The sequence below is a fragment of the Puma concolor genome, chromosome A1 (assembly GCF_028749965.1).
Source record: "Puma concolor isolate L17-30 chromosome A1, mPumCon1.1.hap2, whole genome shotgun sequence".
NCBI classification, from domain to species: Eukaryota; Metazoa; Chordata; class Mammalia; order Carnivora; family Felidae; genus Puma; species Puma concolor.
The window spans coordinates 96,271,482-96,284,731 of NC_141667.1; the positions used below are offsets into that span (position 1 = coordinate 96,271,482).

A 13,250-nucleotide genomic window follows, 5' to 3' on the forward strand; every position below is an offset into this window, starting at 1 on the left:
CATAGTTATGTAGAAATGCACTACCCTTAGGAGATGAATGAGTATTTAGAGGGTTAACGTTAATCATGACATTTATAAGTAGTTCAACAAAAATGTGGGAGTGTGTGTATATGTGGTATCTGTGTGTCTGTGTGTGTGTGGAGAGAGAGAGAAAGAAGGCAGATGTGGCAAAATGTTAATTCTTTTTTTCTAAGTTTATTTATTTATTTTGAGAGAGAGGGAGCACGAGTGGAAGAGGGACAGAGAGAGAGAGGGAGAGAGAGAATCCCAAGCAGGCTGTCAGTGCAAAGCCCAAGAAGGGGCTTGAACTCATGAACCATAAGATTATGACCTGAGCTGAAATCAAGAGTTGGATGCTTAACCGACTGAACCACCCAGGAGCCCCAAAATGTTAGCAATTCTTATATCTAAATAGAGACTTGGGTACGCAAAGTTAGAGTGGCCCCCACGATCCCCACCTCCTGGTGTTCAGTCTCTTATGTGACTTCGTATCCTTGAGTGTGACCAGGACCTGTGACTTGCTTCTACAAAATAAAAAAAGGCAAAGGTGACAGGATGTACATGTTTAACCACATGATTATGTAATTAAATTATGCAAGACTGTGGCTTCTGAGTGGAGTCCCCCTCTCCCTTGCTTGCTATCTTCGAGGAAGTAACTGGCCATGTCGGGGATCCCACATGGAAAGAACTGTCGTGGCCTCTGGGAGCTGAGGATGGCCCCCAGCTGACAGCCAGCAAGAAATCAGAGCCCTCAAAGAACTGAAGTCTGCCAACAACCTGAGTGAACTTAGAAGCAAATCCTTTCCCAGTCAAGTCTCAGATGAGAACACAGCCCTGTGGGACACCTTGTACAGCCTTGTGAGACCCTAAGAACAGGACCCCGCTAAGCCATGCCCAGGATCCTGACTCACAGAAACTGTGAGATAACAAAGTGGTGTTGTTTTATGCTGCTAAATTTGTGATGTAAGTTTGCACCAATAGAAAACCAATACAATTAATAATTTTATGTGTCGACTTAACTGGGCCACAGAGTGTCCAGATGTATTTGGTCAAACATTATTCTGAAAGTTTCTGGGAGGGTGTTTTTGGATGAGATTCACATTTAAATAGGTAGACAGTCTGTCCTCCCTTACATGACTGGGTCTCATCCAATCAGTTGAAGGCCTGACAGAACAAAAGTTTGATCTTGCCACACATTATTAACAGAAAATTCTTCCTGCCTGACTGCCTTCGAAGTAAGATATCAGCTTTACTTCCTGCCTTCAAACTTGGACTAAAATTTTGGTTCTTCCTGGATCTCAAGCCTGCTGGCCTTTGAACAAGGGCTACACCATCAGCTCTCCTGGTTCTCGAGCTTTTGGAATACATAAGGATACACAGATGTTACTGCAATATTCTTTTCAGCTTTTCTACATGTTTGAAAATATTCAAAATAAAAATGGGCAGAAGTGTCCTAAAGTCAGGAAATGTGTGGGGCACCTGGGTGGCTCAGTCAGTCAAATGTCCGACTCTTGATTTCAGATCAGGTCGTTATCTCACAGTTCATGATGAATTCAAGCCCTGCCATTGGGCTTCATGCAGTGTCTGCTTGAGATTCTCTCTCTCTGCTGCTTGTCTGCTCACACTGTCTCTCTCTCTCATAATAAATAAATGAACTTTAAAAATAAATAAATAAAACTAAAGTCAGGAAATGAAAGGAGACCTGCTTCATTCCCTATTCTCAACCTCCCTCCTTTCCCTTTTTCCTCCGTGAATCTACTTTATTTAATATGAGATTTTAAAACACACAATAGACACGTACTTAAACATAAATAATACATCTACCCTCTTCTGTGCAGATTTATGCTTTATAAACATCACACTGAGTAAGTTTGGCCTTAACCTTTGTTCTGCAAATGTTTCAGAATTTTTTTCTACTGCCACATTACAAGATAAATGTCAGTCTAAATGAAGCCTTTTCTATAAAATTCAGCAGCTTCACAGATGGTTTCTAATTCACTACATTTTTTTTTTTTGGTTGAAAATAATTCCAAAAGCTCTTAAGTTTTCACCAGAACATAACGTTACTCTTGATACAGTGTGAGGTCAATTAAATAAACTCAGACACTATCCCCTAGGAGTTATCAGCCAAACTGAGAAAATTATGTAAAAGTAAGATTTTATCTAGTATTAACATAATCACTTTTTTCAGAAACCTCAATAATTACATATTGGCCGAATGGCTTATCTTGCCCCAGGTTGCTTTCCCTGATGTGACTTGATGAACAGTCCTATGCAGAAAGTGAATAAGCTTAGTCAGAGGCAAATGATGCAAATAAGCCTCAAATTCATTTTCTGAAATGGGGTTCCTGGGTGGCTCAGTCAGTTAAACATGCGACTTTGACTCAGGTCATGATCTCGTGGTTCGAGGGGTTCCAGCACTACATCGGGCTCTCTGCTGACAACTCAGAGCCTGGAGCCTGTTTCGGATTCTGTGTCTCCCTCTCTCTCTGCCCCTCCCCCACTCGAGCTCTGACTCTCTGTCTCAAAAATAAATAAACATTAAAAAAATTGTTTTAATTCATTTTCTGAAAAACATACATTAAAGGAACCCGTAAGAATGGAGATTATATTTTTAAGGAGGTCTGCCACATAGTAGAGAAGTGATTCTCCACTCTAGCTGCACATCACAATCCCCTGGGGAGCTTAAAAAAGTAGTGATACTTGAGTTCTCATCCCCTCATCCCAGAGAGCCCAATTTTGGTCTGGTGTGTGGCCTGGGCATCAGGAATTTTAAGCTCCTCCCTTCCTTCCTTCTGCCCTTCCTCCTCCCCCTCCTCCTCCTCCTTTTTTTTTTTGTGTGTTTTTTTTTGTTTTGTTTTTGTTTAACTCATCCAATGCTTATTGAATAGTAAACTGTTGCCAACACTGCTGAAATCTGCAAGTCACTCATCCAGATCCCTCTCTTGGCCACCCCCTGAGACGGAAGCCCCAAGCAGGACCACCCCGAATGCCAGAGAGTAGCCAGGGCCTGGGAGATGCCAGGAGAAGGGGAAAAGCAGGGAGAGGAAGAAGCAAGGAAGGGAGGGTGCAGAGCTACACTCTCAGGGACACGGGCACACACACACACACACACACACACACACACACACACACACAAGGACCAGGGTTTGTCTCTGCCCCCACCCAGCAGCCACAGGGACGTCAGGGAAAGAGACCATGCACCCACAAGACATTTCAGTCCTTCCCATCTTGAAGCGTCTGCCACAAGGGGCTGGCCCAAGGGCACTGGACTCTGCCTTCAGGGCACATTAGCCCTGAGCCAAGCTGGCTTTCATGGCGGCCACCAGCTTCAGAAATTTGCTCTCCTTGTCCATGTAGCCATCACCTCTCTTCTTGGAGTGAACCAACTTCCTTGGTACCATCACTTCAAAGAAGCATGTGGCCTGGGGAGTCCCCTCGCCGCAGATGTCCAGGCATTTGGGGACATCATCTTCTAACTTCTTCTTGAGCTTAAGATACTTACACTTGGAGCCTCAAGCGCCACAGTAAATTACTCTGACAGTGAGCGCCCTGGATGGGGACCGCAGCTAGGGCAGGGTGTGGACCTGTGAGCTCCACTGCAAGGATTTTCAAGTTTCTTTAGTGGCTCTAGTGTGCATCAGAGGTTTAAGAATCATTATAGTGATAGCTCAATACATATTAAGTGAATAAATGAAATTCTTTACTTGATCTTAGATTACATTCAGAAACCAATTTGAATCAATTGTACTGCCTGATGGTACTCTGTACTCTAGACTGCTCATGCTACAGCAAAATGCACAAAACTAGAGGAAAAAAGAGAAGATCTAAGATAGAAAAAGGATTCAAAATGCTGTCAGGTGAGCAAGAGCTATAGCAACATGAGATGCTGAGTCTGAAAAGAAAGACCTGGGAACATAAGTGCTGCCTTCACATAACTCCCAGGTGCAGCCATCACAGATGACAGCTGAAGGAAGCTAGGGTTTGGCATAACGTAAGACTTCCTTAAAAAGTAGTATCGTCTGGATATTAACTGGATTCCTTGAAATTGTGAGTAACTGGTCACTGCAGGAATTCAGACACTGGCTTTTTGAGCTCTGGGCCAGGTTGTTGTGAGGAAACCCCTATGCCAGGAGCTTTACTGAATGTGTCTTATTTTTCGGCCATCTGATATCCATGGACTCTCTTCCTAGAAACAACCTCCTCGTTTTCTTTGAAAATTACTCATCTCTCACTTTCAGTTCTAACACAGCTGATCTCTGTCTAGTTCTAGGGGAAGAACATTGATCTCCTCCCAACCAACCATGAAAATGACATCTCCAAATGTTGCCTGAGTGGCACAGTCTGTTAAGCTACTGACTCCTGATTTCGGCTCAAGTCATGATCTCACAGTTCCTGGGTTTGAGCCCTGCATCGGGCTCAGTGCTGGCATCAGGGAGCCTGCTCTCTCTCTCTCTCTCTCTCTCTCTCTCTCTGGAAATAAATAAATAAACTTAAAAAAAGCTGCATTGCCCTACACAATAACTGGTTCAATAATGAGCAAGTAGCCCAAGTTGTGCCAATCAGAGGCCATAAAATCAGACTCTGGGAATTTTGCTTATATTTTTGAAGACTCTCTTCCACTAGATTTAAAGTTGTGAGAGTGTGAGGTGGAAAATATGAACTCAGAGAAAATGAAAAGAAGAGAATTTCAAAATGATCTTATTAATAATAGCCTTAGGTTAAACTAGATAACGTATCTGTGAAATAAAAGAGTGATGCTATAGAAAAAGAATATTCAGATGCCAAAAAAGAGTTCTCGGAAGTTAAAAAAATATGATGTTAGTTCTCAACAACAACAAAAAAGGTATCATGGCTACGCTTAAGCGTCCTTAGTGGCATACTCCATTCAACAAACAGCCTGATAAGCCACTTTTTATTATTCTACTGAGCTGCCTATTTCTGTTGGCAACTGTGTGTATGAAGTGCTTTCTTTTGATATTTTCAGTAAGTCTCAGTTGTTAAAAATTAACTAATAAATAAAAAATTTAAATATAATGTTAGTAATGAAAGAAATCTCTTATAAAGTTCAAAGATAAATCTGAGAAAATCCTGCCAAAAGCAGAAAAGACAAAAAGTTGCATAATAGGAGAGAAATTATACACATGATTAATCCAAGAGGATTAATATGCCAAAAATACAAGATCCAAAAAGTAGAATAGAGAAAATGGAAACAAATAAAGTATCAAAGACATCGTTAAAGTCCCTAGAATTGAAGGACAAGAGTATTCATAGTAAAAATTCACCGAAAGCATAGGAAAAATAAATGTAAAAGACCAAAACTAAGGCCTACCATCATCTCTGAAGACAAATTCTTATTATCGTAAGGCTTGGAAAAAAATTAAAATCTAGCAGGAAAGAAAGGTCTTGCCCGGACTCTGAAATGCAAATCCAAGCAATGCCCTGCTTTCAGGACACATATTTCTCTTCAACAAAGCTTTAAAAAAATCATTGCAGTATTTTAAAAGCTTGATATCTTAAGAAATTTTATGACTTCCTTTATAAACATGGCAACCAAGATTCCCTTATCTAAAAGAGGCTAGAAGACATAGGTGACTCAAGAAAGGGGACCGAACTCTGTCTGGTAGATAGTGACAGCCTATAATCCCAGAGTAGTATATGTGACCAGAAAATTTCTCAAAATGACTTCTTAAAGCTCCAAAATTGGCTCCATATAGAATTTAATACAAAATTTACGAGTGCTACAATTGTGTTAAAAATGTATCTATAATATGGCCAATCATAAAAATTTACAAAATTACAATAACAAGCTTTGATATATTCTATATATATTTCTATCAATGATGTATTTATTCACCTCCCAATTTTCAAAAATAGTGCTATATTAGTCTTGCAGTGAAAAAATTAAGTTCCCTGTCTTTTTCCTTTAAAATAATTGGCCCCAAGTACAAAATGATAACTTCAATTCATTTTGTTTATTCTCATGACATGTTCCAGGATAATTTTGTGAACACCTAAGTGTTCCATTTAGTATTAGGAGAAGTAAAATGTTAAGGGATGTTTAAGCTCTGTAAAGTTGAATAGACTAGCATTTGAATGACAGGATATAATTACAGATCACCAAGGATATAGTACAAAATGTACCCAATCCCACGTCTTCATATTCAGCTAAGAACAGAATGCTTTAGTAAGATATGAGATTAATAAAATATCAAAAGATAATAATTCTGGAAGAACCAAGTCTTCCTAGTTAGAACTATCAGAGCTGGAAGAATTATTACTAAATTTCATAAAATCTGTATCAGTCATAATGGACTAGACTCTGTACTACTTGTGTGTCATTAAATTGAAATCTGCCTTTTATTTTCATGTTATTGTATCCAAGAATATGTGTCCAAATACTCCATCTAAACTTATAAGATCCCTAAGGGCAAGTACCATATCCTATATATCTCTCTCTCTTAGCTCAAGTTCCCCCTAACACAAAGCCTAAACAAGGTCTAGAAACAAGTAACTTATTTGGGATGTGATCCTAAGAAGCAGAAATGAGAGAATAAAGCAGGAAAGGATGAAAATTCTTTAAAGGATACATTCTCAACGTCACTATTAGGTTATGGGGCCTGACTGAAATTAGAGGTGGCTCAAGGGGATGTGACATCAGTACTGAAAGCATCTGCTATATTCCCATACCTTGCCCTACATTTAAGACTCTCAGTAAAAGCTTTCTGAGTCATTTAGTCAATTGCAGTGCTCCCAAGACTTCCTGTTCAAATCAGTGATCACCTGAGAAGTTATATATTGCCTTTTACAACCACATTCCAGAACCTTATGTCATTCTGTCAGGTCCACGTGTCTTTGTAAGACAAGTAATAGATGCCTTCTCATGTCAACGTAAGCTAACAGGGAATCCCAACATGAGCCTCAGGCTCAGTTTGGATTTGGAAATCTGAAGGCAGCCCTCTTTCTCTGCACACTGGGTTTTTTTTTCTCTCTCTGCAGAATTTAAAATAAGCCACCATGATGAGTAGGGCTGTCAATCAGTCATCCAGTGCTCATTGCCTACACTGAGGTGGCACTGTTGGCAATCAGGGAGATATGACCCTGAACAGTAAAGAGCCTGGCATTTTACTAAGAAGGCACATAAAGAGTAGTCCACATGCAAACTAAGGATCAAATGACTACTACTTAAAATATTATAGGAGCTCACAAAAGGAGTATGCCATAGTGGTTAAGATGGTCAGCACAGGTTCCGTGGAGGAGGTCCCCTGGGTTTCCAAGGAGCTGTAAGATTTAGAAATGTGGAGTGGAGAAGAGGGGGCAGGCAAGGACAAAATAGGCAAGCAAGGGATTAGAAGAAGGAATGCATCCAGTCCATTTCCAAGAAATGACCTGCCCAGGGGCAACTGCATCCACACTAAGGAACTCCTTACAGAATGCTAGTCAAGATGGCAAACCAGAATCTATTAGGATCTTGGAAACATCTTCCTAGTCTTTGCAAATTAGAATTCAATCCCTGTCTTACTTTGCATAAGATCTTAAAAACTGCACCAAGTATGGCTTTGGTAATATTCTGGGTGAACTCTCTTACTTAGTCACAAACATAATCAATCTTAACTGGGGTCAAGGAACACTTAAAACTCAGCCACTAGAAAGGGTTCTAACAACAACAACAACAACAACAATAACAACAACAAGGTATTCTTTTTCAAGGAGCCTTGACACACAGGTATTTTTCCACAGAATTTGAAGATACGGATTCTATGACATTGGTATGAATGCCTCATAGTTCATTTTAACATTTCCTGCCTTAAAATGATTTCCTTTGAGTTGGAAGCAAAACTGAAAGGCATATTAATTCTTAGTAATTTTCTAGTTCTTAATCTCCCCATTCTTTAAGAAATAGAACATCCTTGGAGCACTGAGCTCCGTCATTTAAGCCTCCAACTCTTGGTTTTGGCTCAGGTCATGATTTCATGGTTCGTGAGATTGAGCCCCACATCAGGCTCTGCACTGATAGCACGGAGCCTGCTTGGGATTCTCTCTCTCTCTCTCTCTCTCTCTCTCTCCCTGTCTCTCTCTGCCCTATGTTCATGCACACTCTCACTCTCTCTTTCTCAAAATGAATAAATAAACTTTAAAAAAAGAGCCTCATATTTCCTACCTTTAACCCAATGTAAATTTAATTAAAAAACAAAAAGAAATAGAACATCCTTAATTTAAATCCACAAACCATCAAATAATCCTATTGTACCATGATTAGTTATTATCACCTAAACATTTCTTTAATGCAGAATGTAACAATTAGTTATTTTCACCACACATGTAAAAATGCTCACCAAATATTTTCAAAGTTTAAAAAAAGTTTTTTTTAATAGTATATATTAACCAGGTGATCACTTCTTAGTTTTCTTTCTTCCTTCCATATTTGTTAACTAGGAGCTACAACCTCAGCCTTGCAGAAATGGTTCTTGTTTCAACTCTCCTTTGTCCTGGCATAACATGGGCTGGACTTTTCCCACTAAGGCTTGTCCCAGTTTTGCATGCATTCTCTAGTTTTCTCTGTTCTGGAACACCCCCATTCCCTGCAGGATCACCAGCTTGGTTTGGAAACAGTTTTTTGTTTTTCATTGCAGATCCTTTGCTCATGCAGCAATGTAAGTTTAAAACAGAGTAAGAAGATCTATATTGGGCATATATCAAATGATAAACAAAAAGCAATTCTAAATGGCTATAGCATACAGAAGAGATGAGTTATCCTGAGGTACATCAGTGCTTTGATGTACCTTTTTTATCGACATCCCATCTGTCAATAACGTAACACGAAAGCATGCTGTATCATGCAGTGATGCTTGAGAAAGCACATTTATTTTACATGTTGATTTTCAAGCCTAAATGAGTCAAATTCCGTCCTCCCAAATGGTTTATTAGTTCTTTTGGGGAGTGGGAGTGTCCATATAACTAATATCTGCCCCACAACAAGTAAAGCAAACACCTCAAACTGAAGTGATAAATCTACCTAAGAACTAGATAGTGTCACCGACTGGTGACAGGTCCAATTGCAATGAGATTCTACTAGGCATGTCAGAATAAAGACCAAAAAAAGAGGGAATCAAAGTTTCAGGAGTGACAGCTATATTCATCAGAGTTTCAGAAAAAGTGACAAGTTCCAATAGGGTTTTCTTTCTTTTTTTTTTTTTTTTAAGTGTTTAAACACTTAGACTCCTTGTCTACACATTTCAGGGATGAAAAGAGAGATTCATGTTTGGCTCTAGCTCTGAGACTATGCTGTTAGCCAACCCTGCATTCCAGCAGCATCTCAACATGCAGCCAGCTTTTCTGTGTGGGAACCCTCTGACCTCACGATCCGGTCCTGTGACTGCCCTGGCCTTGCGACCAAACACACTTCGTGATCCCAGTTCTGCAAACTAGATACCTCTCTTTGCCAGTCCCTTCTTCACCCTGCCTGTCTTTCCTGCCAAATAAAACAATTCTCCAGGAGTGGGTGACTGATTACAATCCCTGCTCTTCCATAATTGGCTATGCAATTTGGGGTAAATCATTTGGCCAGCCTGAATCTCAATTTTCTTATTTGTAAAATGAGGGGTTTGGCTGAGATGGTTTCAAAGGTCCCTTTGAATTCTAAAATACCACTGCCTTTCTGTCAGGCTCTTGGAGACTGTGGCCTGTTTCTGATTGGTCCTTTGTCCTTTCAAAGAGTGAGCAGCAATTAAGTGCACTGAACAAACATGTTACAACTCAACATTCTTTGTAAAATACATGCTTTCCTGTCAGTTGGACCCTTAAAGTAACTGTTGTTTTAAAATTAATTCTTCCTGGTCTAAAACTGGACCAGGTACAGAATAATAGCATGTATATTATTCTCACACAGCATATGAAACAGCCAGTGTTTTTGCAAATAATAAAACCAGTGTTGGCTAACTGATGCAAAAAAGAAATTTATTGGAAAGATACTGGAAGATTGGACAGTTCATCTTGGAAACAGGAATTCAGGGCGATGTGGCTCAGTCAATATCCCACCAGAGGTTCAGTCAGTATAGGGTGCTGGCACTGGCACCATCAGCCCTGGATACGTGTCACCATTCACTGAAGTCTTAATTCCACCCAGTCACTCTGAATGATCTTTGACTATCACTGGCTTTGTTATCACTCCCTGAAGGGCCAAAGTCTTGGGAAGAGTCTCTGATTGCCTGAGCCTTGGTCAAATGTCTATACACAGGTCCAAGGAGTCGAAAGCAGGATTATCTGCTCCTCTTCACCTTCCAGAGTGGTACACCTGATCCTGGGCTCCATTTATCTTGCACTCACCCAAATAGGAGGAGTTTTGGGATGCTGGACAACCAAAATGACAAATGTTAACTACACACTTTTCTCACTTGTGATTATAAATTTAACACATTTTGGAGGCATTTGTAAGAGGTTGATTATGTTCTGGAGAGGTTTACAGCTGATAGATTATTCCATCATTATTTGATCACTTCAATGATTTATGTGAATCAGTGATTGGTCCAGTTAATGAAACCATATTCATCAGGATACTGACTAATTTATTGAGCTGCCTTTTCCTATTTACATGGCTCCTCTGGATGACAAAGCGAGTACTTGGAATGAACAATGAATCACTGGAAGGAAGAAGCAAGCACATCTCCATTCTGAGTACACACTGTCATTGATTTTTAAAGTAAAAAATAATATCTGGCATTTAGTCCTGGTCTAAAGTTCTTCACAGAGATGGTGTTAATTTCCCTAAGATGTTGCATTGTCCTGGCTTTATAGATCAGCTGGGATGGCTGAGTGACCTGAAATTTCGGTGACAAATGTCAGCAGAGACACTAGAGCTAAGTCCTCTCAGCCTCCTTCCAAAGTAAATCCATTAAGCCTCAGAAACAATTCTTCCACCCTGAAAACAAAGTGGCAAGCAGGCTTCCACGAGATTGCTGCCATTAGGTGGGACCCCTTCCACGGCCAATGTGGAAGGGCGGTGTAGAAAAGAGATGGGAAGACAGTTTTGCCAAGGAGCTCAAGGATTGAGACAGTCTTCCAGAATGAACAGTGAACTCAGAGAGAAACTTGTCTGACAAAATGCAGTGGTATCAGCACATAAGAGGCCTTCTGCTTTTGTTACATTTTTAAGATATTCAGAGGCCAAAGAAAACCTCCCTAAAGAGAAATAAGCAGCCAGCATCCCAGAGTCCCATATCCTGGAACGCAAAGTTCCTCCCTGCACTGGGCGACCCAGGGGCTCTGACTCCCTTTCCCACAGGAGAAGCAGGTCCTGCCAACCACTTAAGGAAGTGTCTGTTCTGGTATGAAGAACGGGGGTGCCTGCCCGGCTCAGTCAGTAGAGCATGCAACTCTCAGTCTTGGGGTGAGCTCAAGCCCCACATTGGGTGTAGAGATTACCTAAAAATAAAATCTTTTAAAAAAAAGATGTATTCGTTATGATACAGGTTTGCATGCATGTAACAGAGACCCTCAAATAACAGTAGCTTAAATAAGATTGAAGCTTGTCTCCCTCCATGCAAAAGACTCTTCACTGATATGATACCTACTTATCCTTCGGGTCTCACTGAAAATGTCACCTCCTCTGAGAAGTCTCCCCTGATGCTACCTAAACAAGCTAAGGTATTCTTGCCTTCTGTTTTCTGAGTGCCTTCTAACTTCTCTATCAAAACAATGATCATACTTTATATTATGGATTGTTGAATTTTCCACACATTAGAGTCAACAGCACAAGGGGAGAGACTCTGTTTATCTTGCTTGTCACCATATCTCCAGAGAGCCACCTCCCACCTGTACTGAATGTACCTCTATTGAATGTTCTTGAGGGTGACAGGAAATGAATACTTCTGGTTTATTATACACAGGGCAGTTACTCAGAAAATTTTGAAATGGTAACTAGTATTTTAAAAACAGAGAAATAATAGCCATTTATGCTTCTAGCACAACCATAGATTTGGAAGAGACCAAAAACAAACATTTCTATTTCAAAGACCTCTGCCTATAAAGCAGGGGCTGGCAAACTTTCTGTAAAGTGACAGTGAATATTTCAAGTTTTGTTGGCCATATGATCACTGTTGCAATGGCTCAAATCTGCTGTGAAGGTGGGAAGACAGAAACAACCAAGATGTAAACTAATGGTGTGGCTGGGTTCCAATAAAACTTGATTTATGAGTACTAAAATTTCAATTTTGTGTCATTCTCAAATGTCATGAAATATTCTACTTCTTTTGATTGTTTTCAACCATGTAAAAATATGAAAGCATTCTTATTTCATGAGCCTTGTAAAAAAAAAAAAAAAAAAAAAGCAGCAGCTAGACTTGGCCCATGGGTTGTGGTTTGTCAGCCCTGTCAGAGCGCACATTTTTTGACAGAGATGTGTCTGGCCTTGGTTTGTTTCTTTAGCCCCTCAGTGAAGTTCACACTCATAAGCATCTACTATGTGCCGGGGCCAGGTCAGAGGCTGCAGAACTGCAAAGATGGTTAAGATCAGCCCTGTGCCACTAACTCCACGCGACATGGACCCAAATCCACAAAGTGTGGTTGCAGCCTCTGGTTGAAGGGGAAAGTTACTTCATGACAAGATGGCATCTGAGGGGAGAGTCGTGGGCCGCGTGCACCCAGGAACCAGCAGCACCCAGTCTGGCTGTGGCTCTGGATGAATCCCACAGGGAATGCCGGGTAGTAAGGCTAGGAAGGCCTGTGGCCGATGTATGAGGGACCCTCAGGGACCAGCATGAAGCTTAGTCTGGTGGGCAACTGAGAACCAAAGGGGAGGATTAAACTGAGATCATTAAATTGGTACCAACGGTATATTAGTTTTTTAATGTTTTAACTTTCAAACTATTAAAAAGTGATTTCTGAAAGTATTTGATTCCTTTTTCTGTTACTAATTTACCAAATATTTCAACTGAGAAACTCTCCTGGGAAAAATACACTGAGTTCAAGGGCACCTGGGAGGGGAAAATGCCATCAGTGTTTTCCCAGGGGCAGTGCTTATAAAAGGAGCCATTGTATGGTAAAAGAAAACAAAAAGCAAGAATAAAATGATCATTTCAAATATTCATTAGATTTTGAGAAAATTCTGAACTATCAATCACACAATGCCCTCCCTAGCTCCACATTAAATAAGAAACTTCTGTTTTGTCCCAAAGGAGAAAGTCACTCAATATTATACTGCCCCTTTCCTTTTGTCTCTTAAATGGGAGTTTTGTTGGAAATCATCAATTGGA

The 13,250-nt window shown here is 40.3% G+C and overlaps 1 pseudogene; it reads right to left on the reverse strand.

The window, feature by feature from the left end:
- Window positions 1–3,123: 3,123 nt before the first annotated feature.
- Window positions 3,124–12,538, reverse strand: LOC112860565 (selenoprotein W pseudogene; annotated as a pseudogene).
- Window positions 12,539–13,250: the final 712 nt, after the last annotated feature.